The sequence below is a fragment of the Pseudophryne corroboree genome, chromosome 2 (genome assembly GCF_028390025.1).
Source record: "Pseudophryne corroboree isolate aPseCor3 chromosome 2, aPseCor3.hap2, whole genome shotgun sequence".
NCBI lineage: Eukaryota > Metazoa > Chordata > Amphibia > Anura > Myobatrachidae > Pseudophryne > Pseudophryne corroboree.
The window spans coordinates 668238020-668262573 of NC_086445.1; the positions used below are offsets into that span (position 1 = coordinate 668238020).

At 45.0% G+C, this 24554-nt stretch overlaps 2 pseudogenes; both read left to right on the forward strand.

Moving 5' to 3' along the window:
* Positions 1-6103: 6103 nt before the first annotated feature.
* Positions 6104-6223, forward strand: LOC135051591 (5S ribosomal RNA; annotated as a pseudogene).
* Positions 6224-7384: 1161 nt separating this feature from the next.
* Positions 7385-7502, forward strand: LOC135052623 (5S ribosomal RNA; annotated as a pseudogene).
* The last annotated feature ends 17052 nt before the right edge of the window (positions 7503-24554 follow it).

Consider the following 24554-nt stretch of genomic DNA (forward strand, 5'->3'; position numbering starts at 1 on the left):
CTAAAATGCACCACAGGTATACAATGTAGATGGATAGTATACTTAATGGATGACGAGTGACGACACAGAGGTAGGTACACAGCAGTGGCCTACCGTACTGCTATATATAGTATACTGGTGGACACTGTCAGCAAACTGCAAAACTGTCTAAAATGCACCACAGGTATACAATGTAGATGGATAGTATACTTAATGGATGACGAGTGACGACACAGAGGTAGGTACACAGCAGTGGCCTACTGTACTGCTATATATAGTATACTGGTGGACACTGTCAGCAAACTGCAAAACTGTCTAAAATGCACCACAGGTATAGAATGTAGATGGATAGTATACTTAATGGATGACGAGTGACGACACAGAGGTAGGTACACAGCAGTGGCCTACCGTACTGCTATATATAGTATACTGGTGGACACTGTCAGCAAACTGCAAAACTGTCTAAAATGCATCACAGGTATAGAATGTAGATGGATAGTATACTTAATGGATGACGAGTGACGACACAGAGGTAGGTACACAGCAGTGGCCTACCGTACTGCTATATATAGTATACTGGTGGACACTGTCAGCAAACTGCAAAACTGTCTAAAATGCATCACAGGTATAGAATGTAGATGGATAGTATACTTAATGGATGACGAGTGACGACACAGAGGTAGGTACACAGCAATGGCCTACCATACTGCTATATATAGTATACTGGTGGACACTGTCAGCAAACTGCAAAACTTTCTAAAATGCACCACAGGTATACAATGTAGATGGATAGTATACTTAATGGATGATGAGTGACGACACAGAGGTAGGTACACAGCAGTGGCCTACCGTACTGCTATATATAGTATACTGGTGGACACTGTCAGCAAACTGCAAAACTGTCTAAAATGCACCACAGTTATAGAATGTAGATGGATAGTATACTTAATGGATGACGAGTGACGACACAGAGGTAGGTACACAGCAGTGGCCTACCGTACTGCTATATATAGTATACTGGTGGACACTGTCAGGAAACTGCAAAACTGTCTAAAATGCACCACAGGTATAGAATGTAGATGGATAGTATACTTAATGGATGACGAGTGACGACACAGAGGTAGGTACACAGCAGTGGCCTACCGTACTGCTATATATAGTATACTGGTGGACACTGTCAGCAAACTGCAAAACTGTCTAAAATGCACCACAGGTATACAATGTAGATGGATAGTATACTTAATGGATGACGAGTGACGACACAGAGGTAGGTACACAGCAGTGGCCTACCGTACTGCTATATATAGTATACTGGTGGACACTGTCAGCAAACTGCAAAACTGTCTAAAATGCACCACAGGTATAGAATGTAGATGGATAGTATACTTAATGGATGACGAGTGACGACACAGAGGTAGGTACACAGCAGTGGCCTACCGTACTGCTAAATATAGTATACTGGTGGACACTGTCAGCAAACTGCAAAACTGTCTAAAATGCACCACAGGTATACAATGTAGATGGATAGTATACTTAATGGATGACGAGTGACGACACAGAGGTAGGTACACAGCAGTGGCCTACCGTACTGCTATATATAGTATACTGGTGGACACTGTCAGCAAACTGCAAAACTGTCTAAAATGCACCACAGATATACAATGTAGATGGATAGTATACTTAATGGATGACGAGTGACGACACAGAGGTAGGTACACAGCAGTGGCCTACTGTACTGCTATATATAGTATACTGGTGGACACTGTCAGCAAACTGCAAAACTGTCTAAAATGCACCACAGGTATAGAATGTAGATGGATAGTATACTTAATGGATGACGAGTGACGACACAGAGGTAGGTACACAGCAGTGGCCTACCGTACTGCTATATATAGTATACTGGTGGACACTGTCAGCAAACTGCAAAACTGTCTAAAATGCATCACAGGTATAGAATGTAGATGGATAGTATACTTAATGGATGACGAGTGACGACACAGAGGTAGGTACACAGCAGTGGCCTACCATACTGCTATATATAGTATACTGGTGGACACTGTCAGCAAACTGCAAAACTGTCTAAAATGCACCACAGGTATAGAATGTAGATGGATAGTATACTTAAGGGATGACGAGTGACGACACAGAGGTAGGTACACAGCAGTGGCCTACCGTACTGCTATATATAGTATACTGGTGGACACTGTCAGCAAACTGCAAAACTGTCTAAAATGCATCACAGGTATAGAATGTAGATGGATAGTATACTTAATGGATGACGAGTGACGACACAGAGGTAGGTACACAGCAATGGCCTACCATACTGCTATATATAGTATACTGGTGGACACTGTCAGCAAACTGTAAAACTTTCTAAAATGCACCACAGGTATACAATGTAGATGGATAGTATACTTAATGGATGATGAGTGACGACACAGAGGTAGGTACACAGCAGTGGCCTACCGTACTGCTATATATAGTATACTGGTGGACACTGTCAGCAAACTGCAAAACTGTCTAAAATGCACCACAGGTATAGAATGTAGATGGATAGTATACTTAATGGATGACGAGTGACGACACAGAGGTAGGTACACAGCAGTGGCCTACCGTACTGCTATATATAGTATACTGGTGGACACTGTCAGGAAACTGCAAAACTGTCTAAAATGCACCACAGGTATACAATGTAGATGGATAGTATACTTAATGGATGACGAGTGACGACACAGAGGTAGGTACACAGCAGTGGCCTACCGTACTGCTATATATAGTATACTGGTGGACACTGTCAGGAAACTGCAAAACTGTCTAAAATGCACCACAGGTATACAATGTAGATGGATAGTATACTTAATGGATGACGAGTGACGACACAGAGGTAGGTACACAGCAGTGGCCTACCGTACTGCTATTAATAGTATACTGGTGGACACTGTCAGCAAACTGCAAAACTGTCTAAAACGCACCACAGGTATACAATGTAGATGGATAGTATACTTAATGGATGACGAGTGACGACACAGAGGTAGGTACACAGCAGTGGCCTACCGTACTGCTATATATAGTATACTGGTGGACACTGTCAGCAAACTGCAAAACTGTCTAAAATGCACCACAGGTATAGAATGTAGATGGATAGTATACTTAATGGATGACGAGTGACGACACAGAGGTAGGTACAGCAGTGGCCTACCGTACTGCTATATATAGTATACTGGTGGACACTGTCAGCAAACTGCTAAACTAGTCTAAAATGCACCACAGGTATACAATGCAGATGGATAGTATACTTAATGGATGACGAGTGACGACACAGAGGTAGGTACAGCAGTGCACTCTGCACTGTACTACTCCTATATAATATTAATTATACTGGTGGTCCCCAGTCCCCACAATAAAGCAGCATACTGTGAGCACAGATATGGAGTGTTTTTCAGGCAGACAATGTATACTGGTGGTCACTGTCAGCAAAACTCTGCACTGTACTCCTGCTATAGCTGCTCCCCAGTCCCCACAATTAAGCAGTGTGAGCACTCAGCACAGATATATCATGCAGCACACTGAGCACAGATATGGTATGGAGCGTTTTTTTCAGGCAGAGAACGGATAAAAACTGGTGGTCACTTATCAGCAAAACTCTGCACTGTACTCCTCCTAACATCTGCTCCCCAATCCTCCCCACAAATAAGAAATAAAGTAAACCAATCAACTTGTACAATAAATGGAGAGGACGCCAGCCACGTCCTCTCCCTATCATCTCCAATGCACGAGTGAAAATGGCGGCGACGCGCGGCTGCTTATATAGAATCCGAATCTCGCGAGAATCCGACAGTGGGATGATGATCTTCGGGCGCGCTCGGGTTAGCCGAGCAAGGCGGGAAGGTTCGAACCTGCCTCGGACCCGTGTGAAAAAGGTGAAGTTCGACTGGGTTCGGTTTCGGAGAAACCGAACCCGCTCATCACTAGTTAGAAGTAGTAGAGCTCTAACAGAAACCACAAAGCTCATCTACAGCCACACCACACTGCACATGTCCACTCTTAACTGGTCTTGGAAGCTAAGCACTGTTAGGCCTGGTTAGTTCTTGGATGGGAGACCACCTGGGAATACCAGGTGCTGTAGACAGTTTTAGATTTCCAATAACGTTCTCATGATGCATTCAGGTTTTAAACTTATTAATTTATGTACGAGTAGTTAGAAGTAGAAGAGCTCTAAAGGGGGGTACTGACGGGAGAGATGTGTGCTGATCGATCTTAACACAGAGCGTGATGTGCTGAGTGAGGGGGTAAACGGATGGGGGGAGCTCACTTCACACAGCGTTAAAGTGAGCAACTCGCTAGATTGAGTCTGCATGCAGCCTCAATCTAGCGCCAGCGATAGCGATGTGTGAGGCAGCGCATCGCTATCGCTGGGGGGCATATAGACGACAGATCCGTGCTTAAAATTTAAGTAATCTAGTCAGATTGCTTAGATTTTAAACACGGATCTCTCCGTGTGTACTCTCCTTTACAGAAACCACAAAACTTATCTACAGTATAGCCACACCGCAATGGACATGCCCATTCTCATCTTATCTTGGAAGCTTAGCAGTGATGGGCCTGCTTAGTACTTGGATGGGAGACCACCTAGGAAAACAAAGTGCTGTTGGCTTTTTTTATACTACCAACAATGATCTCTTGATACATTCCATTTTGAAACTTATTCATTTATATACCAGTAGTTAGAAGTAGAAGAGCTCTAACCACAAAGCTCATCTACAGCCACACCACACTGGACATGACCAATATCATCTTCTCGGAAGCTAAGCAGTGTTGGGCCTGGTTAGTAGTTTGATGGGAGACTGTGTGTGGATCATTAGATTGACAGTGTCTAGGTTGACAATGTTTAGGTCGACCACTATAGGTCGACATGTTCTAGGCCAAAAGGTCAACATGAGTTTTTTTGGTGTCGTTTACTTAGTAGAGTGACCGGGAACCCCATTTAGTGCAGCGTGTCCCCTCGCATGGCGAGCGAACTTCAGGCAAGGTGCCTCGCTCCGCTACTGCTTTGCTCGGCACTGATTACCGTTCCAATTATAGTCCACGTGGATTGGTAAGTATGAAAAAGTAAAAAAAAAGATTTAAAAAAAAAACTTGTTGACCTTTTGACCTGTCGACCTAGAACATGTCGACCTTCTGACCCTGTCGACCTAGTGACTGTCGACCTATAGTGGTCGACCTAAACATTGTCGACCTAGACACTGTCGATATTCAGAATTTCAGACCGGATCTCGGGAGACTACCTGGGAATACCAGGTGCTGTAGGTGTTCTTATATTACCAACACCATTCTCTTGATGCATAACATTTAAATCTTATTCATTTAAGTACCAGTAGTTAGAAGTAGCAGAGCTCTAACAGAAACTATAAAGTGCATCTACACCCGTACCACACTGGGCATGCTCAATCTCATCTGATCTTGGAAGCTAAACAGTGTTGGGCTTGCTTAGTACTTGGATGGGGATGCAGTCAATTTACCGACTGTCAAAATACCGACATGGTCAAAATATCGACATTTAAAATATCAACATGTAAAATGTTGACAGGTCAAAATGCCGACATGAGTTTTTCAAGATTTTTTTCATTGAAACCGACTTGTTCATACTTTACCATCACAGTGGACCTGGAGGGGGAATATAATAGTGTGCCGAGCTCATCGAGGCACCGTGCCCGAAGCATGGTGAGCGCAGCGAGCCATGCGAGGGGACGCGGTACACTTATATGGTGTCCATGTCGATGTATGTTGACATACACACAAAAATATGAAAACTCATGTCGGCATTTTGACCTGTCGACATTTTGCATGTCGGTATTTTGACCTTGTCAGTATTTTAAATGTCGGTATTTTGACTTTTTCGGGATTTTGACTGTCGGTCAATTGCTGTCAGTATTTTGATCGTCTGTATTTTGATTGTAGGTATTTCATACCGATCCCCTTGGATGGGAGACCACCTGGTAATACCAGGTTCTGTAGGTGTTTTTATATTACCAACACCGCTCTCTTGATGCATCCATTTTGAAACTTATTCATTTATGTACCAGCAGTTAGAAGTTGAAGAGCTCTGACAGAAACCACAAAGCTCATCTACAGCCACACCACAGTGGACATGCCCAATCTCATCTAATCTTGTAAGCTTAGCAGTGTTGGGCCCTGGTTAGTACTTGGATGGGGGACCACCTGGGAATACCAGGTGCTGTAGGTATTTTTATATGACCACAAAGCTCATCGACAGCCATACCACACTGGACATGCCCAATTTCATCTGAACTAACTAACCAATACAATCAATACACAATAAGTAAGTAATCAATACTTATCTGAGTGTGACCTCTCCTGCGGCACCGATACTCCACCTAGCAGTTGCAGTTGTTCCAGCTCACTGCACCTCCTTTTCACTCGGCTTCTGGCTCCTTCTGCTGATTCCAACTCACATACACTTAAAAATCCAAGCTACACTTTAAAATACCAGCTCCCTTACAATGATCAAGCTCCCTTACAATGAGCAATATCATCTGGTCTTGGAAGCTAAGCAGTATTGGGCCTAGTTAGTACTTGGATGGGAGATCACCTGGTAATGCCAGGTGCTGTAGTCATTTTTATACTACCAACAACATTTTTTTTATGCATTCCATTTTTAAACTTGTTCATTCATGTACCAGTAGTTATAAGTAGAAGAGCTCTAACAGAAACCACAAATCTCATCTACAGCCACACCACGCTGGACATGCCCAATCTCATCTGCTCTTGGCAGCTAAGCAGTGTTGGGCCTGAATAGTCCTGGAATGTGAGACCACCTGGGAATAAAAGATGCTATAGGTATTTTTATACTACCAACAACATTCTATTGATACATTCAATTATAAAACGTATTCATTTATGTACCATTAGTAAGAAGTAGAAGAGCTCAAGCAGAAATCATAAAGCTCATCTACAGCCACACCACAATAGACATGTCAAATCTCATTTTGGATGCTAAGCAGTGTTAGTACTTGGATTGGAGACCACCTGGGAATACCAGGTGCTGTAGGTATTTTTGTACTACCAACAACGTTCTCTTGATATATTCCATTTTGAAATTTATTCATTTATGTACCAGTAGTTAGAAGTAGAAAAGCTTTAACAGACACCACGAAGCTCTTCTACAGCCGCACCATAATGGACATGCCCAATTTCATCTTATCTTGTAAGCTAATCAGTTTTGGGCCTGGTTAGTGCTAGGATGGAAGACCACTAGGGAATACCAAGTGCTGTAGTTATTCTTACACGACCAACAACGTTCTCTTGATGCATTCTATTTTGAAACTTATTCATTTATGTACTAGTAGTTTGAAGTAGAAGAGCTCTAACAGAAACCACAAAGCTTATCTACAGCCACACCACACTGCACATGCCCAATCTCAAAAGATCTTGAAGCTAAGCAATGTTGGGCCTGATTAGTACTCTGGTGGGAGACTATATGGGAATACCAGTTGCTGTAGGTATTTTTTTATACTACCGACACCATTCTCTTGATGTATTCTATTTTGAAACATATTCATTTAATAGTAGTTAGAAGTAAAAAAGCTCTAACAAAAACCACAAAGCTCATCGACAGCCATACCACACTGGACATGCCCAAATTCGTCTGATCTTGGATGCCAAACAGTTTTGAGCCTGGCAGTACATGGATGGTAGACCACCTGGGAATACCTGGTGCTGTGGTTATTTTTATACTAACTACAATGTTATCTTCATGCATTCCATTTTGAAACTTATTCATTTATGTACCAGTAGTTAGAAGTAGAAAACCTCTAACAGAAATCACAAAGCTCATCTACAGCTACACCACACTGGACATTCCCAATCTCGCCTGTTATCTAAGCTAAGCAGTGCTGGGCCTGTTTAGTACTTGGGTGGGAGACCAACTGGGTTTAGTAGGTGGTGTAGGTATTTTTATACTTTCAACAACCTTTGCTTGATGCATTCCATTTTTAAACATTCATTTATATACCAGTAGTTAGAAGTAGAAAAGCTCTAACAGAAACCATAACGCTCATCTACAGCCTCACCGCAATGAACATGCCCAATCTCATCTTATCTTGTAAGCTAATCAGTGTTGGGCCTGGTTAGTACTAGGATAGGAGACCACTAGGGAATACCAAGTACTGTAGTTATTGTTACACGACCAACAACGTTCTCTTGATGCATTTCATTTTGAAACTTATTAATTTATGTACTAGTAGTTAGAAGTAGAAGAGCTCTAACAGAAACCACAAAGCTCATCGACAGCCATACCACACTGGACATGCCCACTTTCGTATGATCTTGGATGCTAAACAGTTTTGAACCTGGCAGTACATGGGTGGTAGACCACCTGGGAATACCAGGTGCAGCAGTTATTTTTATACTAACTACAACGTTATCTTCATGCATTCCATTTTGAAACTTATTCATTTACAGAATGTACCAGTAATTAGAAGTAGAAGAGCTCTAACAGAAACCACAAAGCTCATCTACAGCTTGTCAAAGTCAGAAAAATATCACTATGCACACTGCCATATTTGCACCTCATGCGAGCTCCCGCTGCGCGTGCAAGAGCTCTCCCGTGCGTGCGCATACTCGCCTTCGCGTGCACCCGCAGGCGCACGATATGCGGATTTACGGTAGAGTTTGTATGCGTCTAGCGGGCGACTCAATCGATATATATTTTAACCATATAATGTATTTTGTAGATCATGGTCCCTTTGATAGATTCTGAAAGTTTAGTTAATGTAGCATGTTCATGGACAGAGAGATCCCTCTTTGTCTGATACAAAGGGTCAGACAAGGATTATACAGTGGTGTTTAGTATCCATCGGAAGAGTATTTAATTAGCAATATTCCGGTGTTGGTTTGGAGCAGATTAATCGCTCGTGCGAATAGTTATGGACATAAGAAGTTTATGTCCATTTACTATTATTTGCACTCACTTATCCATGCGGCGGGAAACCTAGTTTCCCACCCACCTGAGCAGTTGGAAGTAGACACAGCCCACCGGTATGAATCAACCTATGGCCTTTTGTTTTAGTGCGAAGACGAATTCCTGTGTCCAATGAACAATGAGATTGTAGGGACCATTGAATTGTATTGTGTGTGGGGCATAAATAGACAAGCCGATCTTATCCAGCTCTCACTCTTCAACGGTTCTCATTGCTGATAATCGGGAGCTGGATATCCAGAGGCGCATGCGATCGTTCCCCTTTGTGCGTAAGTTTTTCTCCGCAATCATATTGTCTTTCTTGTTATTCTGAGCCATATCTCTCTCTCTCTCTCTCTTCTCTTTCTCTCTCGTTTCTCTTATATAGTTATTGTACTGATATTGTATTTCATGTGTAGTTATCTGGTTAGGGAGTCTATGTTATATTGGTAGTGTATAACTTGTATTGTATTATTCTTTTTGAACGTTCATTCATTTCCTTAAAAGGCGTTAGACCCTTAGACCGGTATTGTGTGTTCATTATATTGCAGTGGGTAATAGGAGCGTCTCTATCGCTCAAACAGCTTTAGTGTAAACCCGCTTACACAGTGTTGCACTCTCATCTTATCACTACACCAAGGTTTACTGCATAATACACTGTTTTATGGTATAGTTACAAAGGTTTAACATTGTGAGCGTCTGCGCCGCTGGTGATCTCCTCGTGGTCCCGAGCGTCCGCTACGCTATAGCGAATCATTACGTTAGTCGGCAGCCAATAGCGGGCCTGCCTGTGATCTCTTGGCCGTGAGCGAACGTAACGCTTGAGCGTCTCGACTACGGCTAAGCGATTGTTACGCAACGTGCGTACCCTTACGGTATTCCATACGTTAATAGCGTACAGTGTTCTTAGACCTCTTAAAGGGTTTTAAGTAAGATAAATATTTAGCTTTATCAATTGGCGGCTCGTCCGTCCTTCACATATCTATACTAGGTAATTTCAGCAGACATTATCCATCAGCAAAGGGCGGGAGGTCATATTCCTCGTAGTGCTGTCTGGATAAGCGTCTGCTTCGCTTAGTAAAGGGTGCTGAGGGAATCCGGAACCGGAGGTAAGAACAACACGCTAGTGTCTTTTAAAACTGTTTATTTCTGTCTTGCGTACGCACGCACGCACATATCTGCATTTCTTTTCATTCGTGTATTTTCATATATCACTCTCCTGTTTGCCATTCTATAATTGATAAACGTGCTAAGAGAGATTTGTCGCTATTTCATAGTTAAAGTATAAAAGTAATACATTAAGAAATAAATTGCAAAGCACACACGCAGCTCTACCTAAAGATACAAGGAGAGATTGGTGTGGTGTTCGGTAGATGATCGAGGATCACCTACATTGATAAACGTGTACATTGTGTTACGGTGGATAGTTGCTTTGTGTACACGTGTCTCTAACAAAGGGTGAGACTCGCGTACGCAACTCAAAGGCCGACGCACGCAGCGTATATTACGCAACGGAGCGTCCGGGTACGCCCACGTAACTCAAATCACACGCTAGTGTTATTGTAACAGGCGAAAAGGTGGCAACGCGATAAATAGCGCAAATCTATTTTAGTGTCCGAAATTTAGACTAACAGATCCTTCTCCAAATTTACAACACATCTGGTCTAAAGGAAAGAAAATTTCTGCGCAGAAATAGAAATAGAAACAAAAGTGTACATGTGGTGAGTGAGTGTTTGCATATATAAGTTTATACAATTTTTGAGGTTTGAACCACAGGAAGTCGAGTTCTCACAGGGTACATACATGTAAGTGACGTGCATGGTGGCAAGGGAGGCATCCTTTGTTAAACATAAAATCTGAGCATTAGAGTATAGCAGACCAGGAGATCTATTGTAGCACAGACCAGGAGGTCCGGAATTGACCAGGAGGTCCAGGAAAAGAGCACAACCCAGGGGGTTGGTGCAGAACCCATATAGGCCAATAAAGCTCATGCTGAAGGAATTCGCAGCCGCAATTTTCGATTCCACTGGTCGCTCCGCACATAAGATTAGTTGCTTATGTGCTGAACGATTGTACCGCACGTAATTGTGTGCATTAGTTAATCTGACCAGTACCATTTGTGTACGAAACGGGTCATAAACGCTATTTGTACATTCTGACGTGATTTGTGTAATTTTTTATTTTCTAAAGGGAAGTTCGCTGGTCACTCAGGAATTATCCAACAACCAACAGTTACTGGAAAGGGTTAATGCTCTGCGGATCACACTCACATGTTCCAGTAAACGAAGGTTCATAGGGGCCCTGGGTCGAGTACGCCAGCACTAGGGCAGTGTGTAGGTCGTATTGGTCGGCGTGGGCGAGTGAGTGGGGTACTCGGTAAACCGCCACCGTCAGCCTATCGTGAACATTTTGGTTTTTGTAAGGGTTCGCTGAAGACCCTGATTGAAGGTCAGAGGTGGTGAAAGCAACACCTGCAAGTTATGGGGGCCAATTGTTCAGGTAGGGGGCGATCAACCTCGGTTCGGGATGATTCAGTAAACCGACCAATCGGGTCGGCAAGGTACGTAATGTGTGAAAAATACGGTTCACACACAGAGGTTTTATGTGATGAATGGGAGAGAATGACTGTGCATGACGGGGAGAAGTTCCCAAGAGTAGGCAGCTTTAGCCCAGAAGTGTTACAAAATCTAAGGAGGAGGATATGTCTCATTAAATCAACAAAGAGACGAATCAAACATTATGATTATTTGCAGTTATGGCAACAGGAGGGTGAAATACAGAGAGGATTGGCTCAGGCGGCGGGATCTAATCCTATCAAGAAACTGATAGCCACGGCCCCGCCGCCACCATACATATCAGGAGAGAAATTGGTTGCGGAGAATGACGCATTAGGGTGTAACAAACAAACACTTAGCAACTGTGTAAATGTTAATAAGTTAACCAATGCAAGTATTAACCCGTGCAAGTTGTACCCTGTTTTGAACTTTCCCCAGGAGTGTGATCAAGAGGACGAATCGGCAACAATATCGGCGCTCTCTCTAGCAGCCACCATATCAGAAACAACAGTAGGCACGGCCCAACCCTTAAGATTAGTAACAAAGCCCCCTAGCGGAGGGACAGGTGAGGTCGTATCAACAGGTAAGTACGGCACCATACACTATGCTGAAACCATTTCACCACAGGCTGTAGAATCTACACAGAATGATGTTATTAAACTTGCTCCCGTTAGGGTAATAGCAGTTCCAAATGGGAAAACGGACACTACAGGAGTCACTCCTATCAGGAACATTGCCATGTACAGCCCGTTTTCCCGAATGGAATTAAGAACCATAGTGTCTGAATTCCCTGATCCTAGAAAAGATCTAGTTGCTAGCCAGAAATACATCAGAGACCTAGGGAACACTTTAGAGCCCAATAACAAAGACTGGCAGGTATTGCTGAGGGCTTGTTTACCCTCCAATGTCGACTCGGCTCAATTTTTAGCTGACTGTGGATTGGATCAGGATGTACCTCTTACAGATGTGTACAACAAAGACAATGTAAAAAGGATAAGTTTACAGTTAAAGGAGTATTTTCCAGCTGTAGTTAAATGGAACAAGATTTTCTCCATTAAACAAAAAGAATCAGAAACAGCTGCCGAGTATTTTCACAGGGCATTACTAGATATGGCAAAATACACAGGCATAGAGGACATTAAAACAAACATAAACCATCGAGAAGTAGCAGTATCTGTACTAATGGATGGTTTAAAAGAGGCATTAAAGACAAGGGTACAGACCACGCAACCATGTTGGCGAGGTCTGTCGTGGCTACTTTGAGAGAGGCAGCTGTGGATCACGATCGGAATATCACCAGACACAGGGAATTACAAGGTGATAAGTTAATGGCCGTAAGTATACAGGCCCTGACCACAAGGCAGCCTTTGTATAAATCACCAAACCCTGTGGGTAAGTCAAATGTGGTAACCTGTTATTTCTGTCATAGAGAGGGACACTTTGCACGAGACTGTAAATCGAGAAACATACAAAAGCCTTATCAACCCCCTAGACAACGACACGACACACGACATTGGGAGCAGAGTCCGCAGAAACGGAGTTATGAGCCACATGCAGGGGAAACAAAAAGATACCCCCCAAACAGAGACTGGCAAGCCTCTGGTAGTTCCCATTTAACCCCTTCACAAGTAGTTGCTGTCAGCGGGATTCAGGGAGGTCACCATACCCAATAGGGGTATGGCCATACCTGTAATCTGCAGCCAGTAAAATTGATTGCAAGTCTTGGAAGTGAACCCGAAATTGCAATTAATGTAGCTGGTAAATCATTAAACTTTCTTGTAGATACGGGGGCGGCCAAATCAGTGATAAATTCGACAGTGGGCATGAGAACCACTGGTAAGACAATTCCAGCCATGGGAGTAACGGGAGTAGTCCAGCATTACCCTGTTAGCAAACCAGCCGAGATTACAATAGGGCCTTTACATACCAAGCATTCCTTTTTGCTGGCTGCATCGGCACCGACTAATCTCCTGGGAAGAGACTTATTGTGTAAAATGGGGTGCGTCATTTATTGTACTCCTGAGGGTGTATTCTTGGACATACCTGAGAATCACGCTCAGGAAGTGCGAGACATGTTAGACTCCCCATCAAAATTACTGTCACATACCATTATGACAAATAGGACTCCATCCCAAGTAGAAGAAATGACATCCCAGATACCAGAGTCACTGTGGACTAAAGACGGACAAGACACTGGATTGATGGCAAACGTAGCTCCAGTAGTTGTGCAAGTAAAAGATGGTAGGATAGCTCCAAAAATCCCACAATACCCTCTGAAGCCAGAGGTGGAGTTAGGAGTATACCCAGTAATAGAGCGCTTGCTACAACAGGGCATTCTGGTAAGAACGTCCAGCACTGCCAATAGTCCCATCTTCCCTGTGAAAAAGAGTGGGGGGAGGGGTTACAGGCTAGTGCAGGATCTAAGGGGGATTAACAAAATAGTTGAGAGTCAGTTCCCCGTAGTGCCAAATCCAGCTGTCATCCTTATGCAAATCCCTCCCACTGCAAAATTTTTCACTGTTATTGACCTCTGCTCCGCTTTCTTTTCGGTACCTCTGCACCCTGACAGCCAATATTTGTTTGCATTTACATACAGAGGAGTCCAATACACATGGACTCGATTACCACAAGGTTTCATAGACAGTCCAAGTATATTTTCCCAGGCTTTGCATGATTGTTTACAGTCTTTCCAACCAGAGAGTGGATCAGTATTGATACAGTACGTGGATGATTTACTACTGTGTTCTGATTCATTGGAAGCATCCCTGAAGGATACGAAACAGCTCCTGTTTCATCTTTCAGACACAGGACACAAGGTTTCCAAAGACAAGTTGCAATTATGCCAAACTAAAGTAAAATATTTGGGACACTGTCTAACACAAGGACTGAGACACCTGACCGCTGATAGAATTCAAGCAATTAGAGACATGACTCTGCCACAAACCCAGCAACAGATCAGAACATTTTTAGGAATGTGTGGGTATTGCCGTAACTGGATCCCAGGATTTTCCATTCTAGCATTACCTTTGCAGGAGATGGTTTCCTCAAACAAGCCTGATCGGATTTCGCATACAGACGAGTCCGAGATGGCATTTGAGAGACTTAAACAGTGCCTAACGCAGGCACCAGCATTAGGTATGCCAGACTATGGGAAACCCTTTGAGCTGTACGGAACAGAAAGTGCTGGTTGCGCGGCAGGCGTCCTAACCCAAAAGCACGGTGATGCCAGCAGGCCAGTAGCATACTACAGCGCTCAGCTAGATACGGTAGCGCGATCCCTCCCCACATGCTTGTGAAGCATTGCTGCGATAGCATTGCTAGTAACGAAAAGCGAAGATGTAGTGCTAGGTCACAACCTCACAATTCATACACCACATGCAGTGTCAGCCTTGCTAAATTCTGCCCAAACCAGGCACGTCTCATCAGCGCGGTTTACAAGATGGGAATTGGCACTAATGGCCCCCGTAAACATCACCATAAGGAGATGCAGTGCATTAAATCCTGCAACATATCTCCCAGGTGTGCCTGGACAGGCACAAAGGGTGGAGGATGAGAGTGGTGGGGAAGGAGAATTTAATACAAAAGATGACATGCATGATTGTATGGAATATTTGACCCAAAATTTTACCGCAAGGCCCGACATCAGTGACAACCCACTGGAAGATGTAGACCTTACCTTCTACACGGATGGTAGTTGTCACAGACAGTCGGACTCGGGAGACTTGTGTACTGGATACGCAGTCGTAGATGACCAAGGCACCATAGAAGCAGAACCGCTAGGCCCACCTCACTCAGCCCAGGTTGCTGAACTGGTCGCCCTAACCAGAGCATGTGAATTGGCTAAGGGCAAATCAACCAATATCTACACCGACTCTAGATACGCATTCGGGGTAGTCCACGATTTCGGAGCCCTATGGCGCCTCAGAAATTTCATGACGGCAGCTGGTACACCGGTAGCGCATGCAGCTCACATCAAAAGGCTTCTAACAGCGATACAGGAACCCGACAGAGTGGCTGTTATCAAGTGTAAAGCACACACATATAGCCAGGACCCAGTATCACTTGGTAACAGCCGAGCAGATGAAGCTGCTAAGTTAGCAGCTGGTACCCCCAGACAAACAGACACCACACAATTGATGGTATTTAATACCATCAACACACAGAAGTTGAGTGAAATGCAAAATTTGTGTTCCACACAGGAAAAGGCAGTCTGGAAGGCAAAGGGATATGGCCAGGAGTCCTCAGGACTCTGGACGGATGGACAAGGTAAACCAGTGGCCCCCAGAGCATATCTTCCATGTTTAGCTGAGGCAGCACACGGGCTGACTCATCTGGGCAAGGAAGGAATGTGTAAGTTGGTAAGAGCATATTGGTGCGCCCCAGGATTTTCATCTCATGCAGGTAAGAGAGCAATGTCATGCCTTACCTGTTTGAGAAAGAATATCGGAAAGGCAATACCAACAGAACCATCTCATATCCCACCTACAGGCGGACCTTTTCAGGTAATACAGATTGACTTTATCCAATTACCCCCTTGTCGAAATTTGAAATATGTACTTGTTTGTATAGATGTGTTCTCAAATTGGGTCGAAGCATTTCCTGCGGCCACAAATACCGCTATGTTTACTGCTAAGAAAATTGTGCAGGAATTTGTATGTAGATATGGTATCCCTAGAATTATCGAAAGTGATAGGGGTACCCATTTTACAGGTGATGTCTTTCAAGGAATGTGTAAGTTGATGGGAATTGATAGCAAGCTGCACACTCCATACCGTCCACAGGCGAGTGCGAAGGTGGAAAGAGTGAACAGCACTATTAAAAATAAACTGAGCAAAGTTATGGCAGAGACAGGATTGACATGGCCAGAAGCTTTACCCATAGTACTGTACAGCATCAGAACCACTCCCAGGTCCCCTCTTAATCTGTCTCCCTTTGAAATCTTGTTTGGTCGACAACCGCATGTTATGATTAACCCTCAGGATGATTTGAAGTGTAACAATGAAGTGACTGTAAAATACCTGATTAACATGAGTAAACAGCTAAGGAATCAAAATGATAATTTGAAGTTGGTGATTCCTGATTTACCAGATAGTAATTGTCATGACATTGAACCTGGGGATTATGTAATGATACGGAATTTTCTACGCTCAGGTTGCCTTATTGACAGATGGGAAGGACCATACCAAGTCTTATTGACTAGCACTACAGCATTGAAGGTTGTCGAGAGAGAGACTTGGGTTCATTCGTCCCATTGTAAGAAGGTTGCTGATCCAGAGAGGTCCCGTGATAAGGAACAGACGGTAGAGGAAGTTGTATCACTGGAGTGTCTGTTCCAGGAGGACTGAGGCGGCACCTGAGCATTGAAAATCACAAGATCAAAAGCAGTTGTCGATTCCCTGTTCCCTTTTATTGTTTTTCTCCACTTCCCATCCCCTCACCCTCAAATTATTTTTTCCCCCTTCTCATTCTTCTTCGTTTCCTCCTAAGATGGACTTGCCTCAAGAGACTGTGATCCGGATTTTCCTGTTGACCATGATGTTGACCAGAGCAGTCTGTTCCGGCGAGAGTACCATGGAGGTCGAGAGAAGTTCTGGAATGGGTTCTGATGACAGAGATGGAGGCGTAGTTTTCCGAGAACAACATAATCAACAAGCAAAGGCGAGTATCAGAAAACGATCCGATAACATAGACCATAGAAGGAATTGTGAAGGATTGTTAGCTGAAGAAAACTGTATCTGTAGGCTCTGTGACAATGTAGTTGAGGATGGGTGCATCAAGAAATGCCAATCCAGTTTTAATATCCACATGGACCGGCATCCCTTGAGTGACTATCACTCCTTAGTGGGTGGTGTGTTAAATCAAACAGATTGTTGGGTATTGTTAGGGTCTCCTGCCCTGTGCTGCCACGTCGTCATGGCAACCGGGAGACAAGTGCTAGCAGAGTAACCTGAGCGCAGCTGATACTCCGGTTCGGGTCTTTTGCTGTGCAGTGGTTGCAGGCTCTGTGCACAGTAGGGGATCCGGTGCTGGTTTTTGTGCTCACAGTCTGTTAGGTCTGAGTGGGGCGTGGACAGCACCTGCTTTAAAAGGCCTCTTCTTAGGGTAAGCAGATGCTGCTGAATCTTTGTTGGTTAGTCAGTTCCTGAAAGTTAGCCAGTACTGTGTAGCTTTGTATTTGTTTGTTGCTTACTGCAAATAGGCCTGGGGATTTGGTATTACACTCTGCCAATCCAGACCTAGCAGTAAGACTGGAGTCAGTCGTTTAGCTTGCTGGGGTTCTGTTACTACTCTGTGAACTTAGCAAGTTTGCGGCTGTATTCTAAGACTTGCCTGTCTAATCCTGTCTCACTGTGCTAGGTGTCAGGGGTCAGTTTAGTGGCAGTAAGCTGAACCTGTGCACTGCAAGTGAGAATTAGGATTGTGGAGACTCTCCTTGTGTCTATCATTCCATCTCTGACCAAGGAGTTTACTGCCACACCCGTTGGTAACCCTTTAGGGTTTTGCTGTTGCCCTTAGCAACAGCATTTCGGGTTCTCTACGTATTAAAACACAACATCTTGCTTTTCTCATCTGAGCATTACTAATACAAGGGAGACACCCAGTTCCTTAGCCTCTGGGCTTCTCTGTTCACTTTGTGTGTATTTTGTTACCCTATCACCTTCTGTGTACGTTATGTCATATTCCCCAGTCTGTCTGTGAGTCCATTTGTTTTGCATAACAGTTCAAACACCAGTACATTCCTGCAGGCACTGGTGTGCATAACATATTCAGCAGCCTAATACTCCTGTTGAAATTTTGTGGGAATATGGAGCATACCCCTCAAAATACGTTGCAACAGGTGGTCGATCAGGTGCAGGTCCTGACTCGACAATTTAATGATTTGTCCATTAAAATGCACACCTCCCAGGCTGCTGGCGGAGCTCCCGCAGCAGCAGCACCTGCAGGGGTTAAGGAGCCGAAAGTAAATCTCCCGGATCGTTTTTCTGGAGATCGCTCGCAGTTCTTTTGTTTCAAGGAGAGCTGCAAGCTATACTTCCGGCTTAGGCCTCAGTCTTCTGGGTCGGAGATTCAGCGGGTGGGCATAGTGATTTCCTTGCTACAAGGAGACCCACAGGTCTGGGCATATGGGTTGCAGCCTGACTGTCCGTCGCTTAAAAGTGTTGATGCTTTTTTTACGGCACTGGGCATGTTGTATGATGACCCTGACAAGACGGCCTCAGCCGAGGCTCAGATTTCGATCCTTAAGCAAGGGCGAAGGCCAGTTGAGGTTTACTGTACGGAGTTTCGGAGGTTGGCCCATGATACCCAGTGGAATGACCCAGCCCTGAGACACCAGTACCGAAGAGGTCTTTCTAACCAGATAAAGGACCAACTGGTACAATATCCCTTGCCTGATAGCTTGGATCAGCTCATGCAGTTATCCATCCGGGTGGATAGACGGCTGAGAGAGCGTAGGCTTGAAAGGGAGACTGAGATTTCCTTCCTTCCCAAGGGAACCTCAGACTCTGAGGAATTTTCCGAGGAGCCTATGCAGATTGGGGCTACCCGCCTCTCCTCGCGTGAGAAGACGCGGAGGAGACAGCAGGGGTTGTGTTTGTACTGTGGGAATAAAGGTCATGTGGTAGTATCATGCCCAGAAAAGCCGGAAAACTTCAGGGCCTGAGGGTGATGGGAAATATCCTGTCAGGCCAGAAGTCAGAATTTCCCAAGAAGACTTTTATCATTCCGGTGACCTTGAAGATCCTCGGTCAAACTGTCAAGACTGAGGCCTTTGTGGACAGTGGGGCCGACGGGGTTTTTATGGACCGCCAATTCGCCCTGAAACACTCTGTTCCCTTAGTACCCTTGGCATCGGAAATTGAGATTTGTGGGTTAAACGGGGAACCATTATCCCAAGGTAAAATTACCTCTTGCACTAGCCAGATTTCTTTGTTTATTGGAGCCACACACTCTGAAAAATTGTCCTTTTATGTGACTGTCTGTACTTTTGCCCCATTGGTGTTGGGGTTACCCTGGTTAAGGGCCCACAATCCTCAATTTGACTGGGTCTCTGGGGAGATTCTTAGTTGGGGTACTGATTGTTTCAGGAGTTGCTTGAGCCTTCCAGTCAGGCTCTCGCAGCTAAGTTTGCCAGGATTGCCAGGGTGTTATGCAGATTTTGCGGACGTGTTCTCCAAAAAAGTTGCAGAGGTACTACCTCCCCATCGCCCCTATGACTGTGCCATTGATTTGTTGCCAAATGCTAAGCTTCCCAAGAGCAGGTTGTACTCCCTGTCACGTCCTGAGACTCAGGCTATGGCAGAGTACATTCAGGAGAACTTGGCTAAGGGATTTATCAGACCTTCACAGTCTCCAGTTGGGTCGGGGTTCTTCTTCGTGGGTAAAAAGGACGGTTCGTTGCGACCCTGCATCGACTTCAGGGAATTGAACCGTATCACGATTAAAAACTCATACCCACTGCCTCTCATTTCGGTCTTGTTTGACCAGCTTCGTACTGCCACCATTTTTTCTAAGATTGACCTACGCGGTGCGTACAATCTAATCCGAATAAGAGAGGGGGATGAATGGAAGACTGCCTTTAATACCCACTCAGGGCATTATGAATATTTGGTGATGCCTTTTGGGCTCTGTAATGCCCCGGCAGTCTTCCAGGATTTCATGAATGATGTGCTCAGGGAATATTTGGATAGATTCTTAGTTGTATACTTAGATGACATCCTAATCTTCTCCCATTCCCTGGAGGAACATCGGAAGCATGTACGCTTAGTCCTCCAGAAACTCAGAGACCACCGGCTTGGGGCGAAGCTGGAGAAGTGCGAATTTGAAGTTCAGCAAATCGCATTTCTAGGATATATTATCTCCCCAGAAGGTTTCCAAATGGAGGGTTCCAAGGTACAGGCAGTCCTGGATTGGGTGCAGCCCACTAGTTTGAAGGCGCTTCAGCGTTTCCTGGGCTTTGCGAATTTTTATAGACGATTTATCGCTGGATTTTCGTCTATAGTGGCGCCCTTGGTGGCACTCACTAAGAAAGGGGCGGATGTTGCTCACTGGTCTTGTGAGGCTAAAGCGGCTTTTGCCCGTCTCAAAAGGGCATTTGTTTCGGCCAAGGTGCTGCGACACCCAGATCCAGAGCGTCCTTTTGTGGTGGAGGTGGATGCCTCTGAGATGGGTATTGGGGCAGTGCTTTCTCAGATGGGAGTGTCTGATAATCGCCTTCATCCCTGTGCTTACTTTTCCCGTAAATTTTCGCCTGCCGAGATGAATTATGACGTGGGTAACCGGGAATTGTTGGCTATTAAGGATGCACTCGAGGAGTGGAGACACTGGCTTGAGGGGGCTAAGTTTGTGGTCTCAATTCTCACTGACCATAAGAATCTGGCATATTTAGAGTCAGCGAAGCATCTCAATGCCAGGCAGGCACGATGGGCTTTGTTTTTTGCTCGCTTTAATTTTTTGATAACATATCGCCCTGGGTCAAAAAACATCAAGGCTGATGCGCTCTCGCGGAGTTTTGCTCCAATCCAGGAGACCACCGAGGAGCCGTTGCCCATTGTTTCCCCATCATGTATTAAAGTGGGCATTACCCAGGACCTCTTATCATTAGTCCTTAGAGCACAGGAGCAGGCTCCTCCAGACCTTCCGGTAGGTCTTTTGTTTGTGCCTCCTAGGTTAAGACAGCGAGTGTTCCTGGAATTCCATGCCAAGAAGTCGGCAGGTCACCCAGGTATTGCCAGAACTCGGGAGTTGCTATCTAGGGCGGTGTGGTGGCCCTCGGTGGCTAAGGATGTGGATCAGTGGGTTCGGGCATGTGACATCTGTGCCCGAAATAAGACTCCTAGAGGGGTTCCTGTTGGCCCATTACATCCACTCTCTATCCCATCTAAGCCATGGACCCACATTTCAATGGATTTTGTGGTGGACTTGCCCAAATCCTCGGGGATGACAGCCATCTGGGTTGTCGTTGACAGGTTTTCGAAGATGGCGCACTTCGTTCCACTGGTTGGGCTGCCATCGGCCAGACGCCTGTCTGAATTATTTATGCTGCATGTTGTGCGTCTCCACGGGTTGCCACTTGATGTGGTCTCTGACCGCGGATCCCAGTTTGTGGCCAAATTCTGGAGGGCATTTTGTTCCGATCTCCAGATTTCTGTCAGCTTGTCGTCAGGCTACCATCCGCAGTCTAATGGGCAGACTGAAAGGGTGAACCAGTCCTTGGAGCAGTTCCTCAGGTGTTATGTCTCCAAGTGTCAGACTGACTGGGTTGCTCATCTGTCCATGGCGGAGTTTGCCTATAACAACGCGGCTCACTCTGCTACAGGGATCTCTCCCTTCCTTTGTGTGTATGGGCATCATCCTAAGGCCAATTCTTTTGACCCCCTGGACTCCACGCCTGGTGGTTCCTCTGTGGTTTCGGTCCTTAGAGGTATTTGGCGGAAAGTGAAGAAAGCCCTTGTGTCTGTGTCATTAGTGACCAAAAGGGTTTATGATAAGCGGAAAAGACCCTGCAGCTTCAAATTAGGAGACTTCGTCTGGTTGTCTACCAAGAATTTGAAGTTGAGACAGCCATCTCATAAGTTAGGCCCCCGGTTCATCGGCCCTTTTAAGATCACCAGGGTTATCAATCCGGTGGCATTTCAGTTAGATCTGCCCCGTTCTTTGGGTATCAATAAAACATTTCATTGTTCCCTTTTAAAACGGGCGATTAGTAATCCTTCTTCCAGTGGAAGACCTTCCCCTCTTCTGATACGTGGCCAGAGGGAGTTTGTTGTTGAAAGGATTCTTGACTCCAAGGTGGTTCGGGGTCGGCTGTCATTTTTGGTGCACTGGAAGGGGTATGGCCCGGAGGAGCGGTCGTGGGTGCGCAGTTGTGATCTTCATGCCCCCAGACTGATACGCTCTTTCTTCTCGCAGTTCCCCGATAAACCCGGTGGTAGGGGTTCTTTGACCCCTCGTCAGAGGGGGGGTACTGTTAGGGTCTCCTGCCCTGTGCTGCCACGTCGTCATGGCAACCGGGAGACAAGTGCTAGCAGAGTAACCTGAGCGCAGCTGATACTCCGGTACGGGTCTTTTGCTGTGCAGTGGTTGCAGGCTCTGTGCACGGTAGGGGATCCGGTGCTGGTTTTTGTGCTCACAGTCTGTGAGGTCTGAGTGGGGCGTGGACAGCACCTGCTTTATAAGGCCTCTTCTTAGGGTAAGCAGATGCTGCTGAATCTTTGTTGGTTAGTCAGTTCCTGAAAGTTAGCCAGTACTGTGTAGCTTTGTATTTGTTTGTTGCTTACTGCAAATAGGCCTGGGGATTTGGTATTACACTCTGCCAATCCAGACCTAGCAGTAAGACTGGAGTCAGTCGTTTAGCTTGCTGGGGTTCTGTTACTACTCTGTGAACTTAGCAAGTTTGCGGCTGTATTCTAAGACTTGCCTGTCTAATCCTGTCTCACTGTGCTAGGTGTCAGGGGTCAGTTTAGTGGCAGTAAGCTGAACCTGTGCACTGCAAGTGAGAATTAGGATTGTGGAGACTCTCCTTGTGTCTATCATTCCATCTCTGACCAAGGAGTTTACTGCCACACCCGTTGGTAACCCTTTAGGGTTTTGCTGTTGCCCTTAGCAACAGCATTTCGGGTTCTCTACGTATTAAAACACAACATCTTGCTTTTCTCATCTGAGCATTACTAATACAAGGGAGACACCCAGTTCCTTAGCCTCTGGGCTTCTCTGTTCACTTTGTGTGTATTTTGTTACCCTATCACCTTCTGTGTACGTTATGTCATATTCCCCAGTCTGTCTGTGAGTCCATTTGTTTTGCATAACAGTTCAAACACCAGTACATTCCTGCAGGCACTGGTGTGCATAACAGGTATGCTCTCAAGTACCTCAAGGTCCTAGCAAATCAGGACTAGTACCATTTCCTTTAACGATAGGGGAGGTACTTGAGCTAAGTGGTGGGAGGCCGGTGGACAGGAGGTTTAATATCTCCAGTCCTCCTAGTTTGAAGCTCCACCAATATCATGTGGATAGATCCCTAATATGTTTTATCATTTCCAATCCCCGAAAGCCGGGAAATTGGAAGGTGTCATGGAGTAACCAAACCATGACCTTTTCATATAGAGCAGATAGGATGCCGACAGATACAGAGCTTATACGCCACATAGCCAGTAGAGGAAAATCTTTCCGATCTAGGTATACCCTAGGAAGTAGGATTACGAGAGTTGGAGAGGTATCACCAGGATACTGTGCACATATCGTACAAGCTGATACGTGTACTAGACAGATGGGAGAATTAGGGTTAGGAGATTTCACATGGAAGATGTGTAATATGGTTATGTCCTACTCCGTCCCATATGTTCTCCCCGATGATGCATATTTCATATGCGGGAGGAAGGCGTATAAGTGGCTTGCCCCAAACTCTGAAGGATTGTGTTATATTGGAAAAGTACTGCCTGAAGTAATGACTGTATCACATGCCAAAATGAAAGATATACACCGTGGTGCCCAAACTCCTTATACTCACACCCACTACGAGCACGTAGTTAAACGGCACCTGATAGAAAGAACAGAGCATCCGGCCTCTGACATGATCCATGAATCCACCGGGATTCAGTTTCTACTTGCGTTAGACATCACTCGCACCGCCAGAGGAGTGTTGAATTATAAATACATATCTGCGCTCGCAAATTTGTTAGACAATATCACAGAAATGTATGATGACACGTTTAGGTATACTGGAAGAGAGCTTCAAGCTTATAAAACAGAACTGGTTCAGCATAGAATGGTTCTCAATTATCTCACGGCAGTGACAGGTGGATATTGTGTCACACTGGCAACGCAGTACGGCGTGAAATGCTGCACATATATAACGAATAGTACCGAGGACCCGGTCGAGGTCATAGACCAAAAGATGGACGATATTCTCCAATTAAAGTGGGAATTTCGCAGGAGACACAATCTCACCCTTGCTGCTGTGGGTAATGAGCTGACTGGTTGGGTGTCATGGTTGAACCCGCGAAATTGGTTCTCTGGTTTAGGAGAATGGGCTCAAGGAGTCA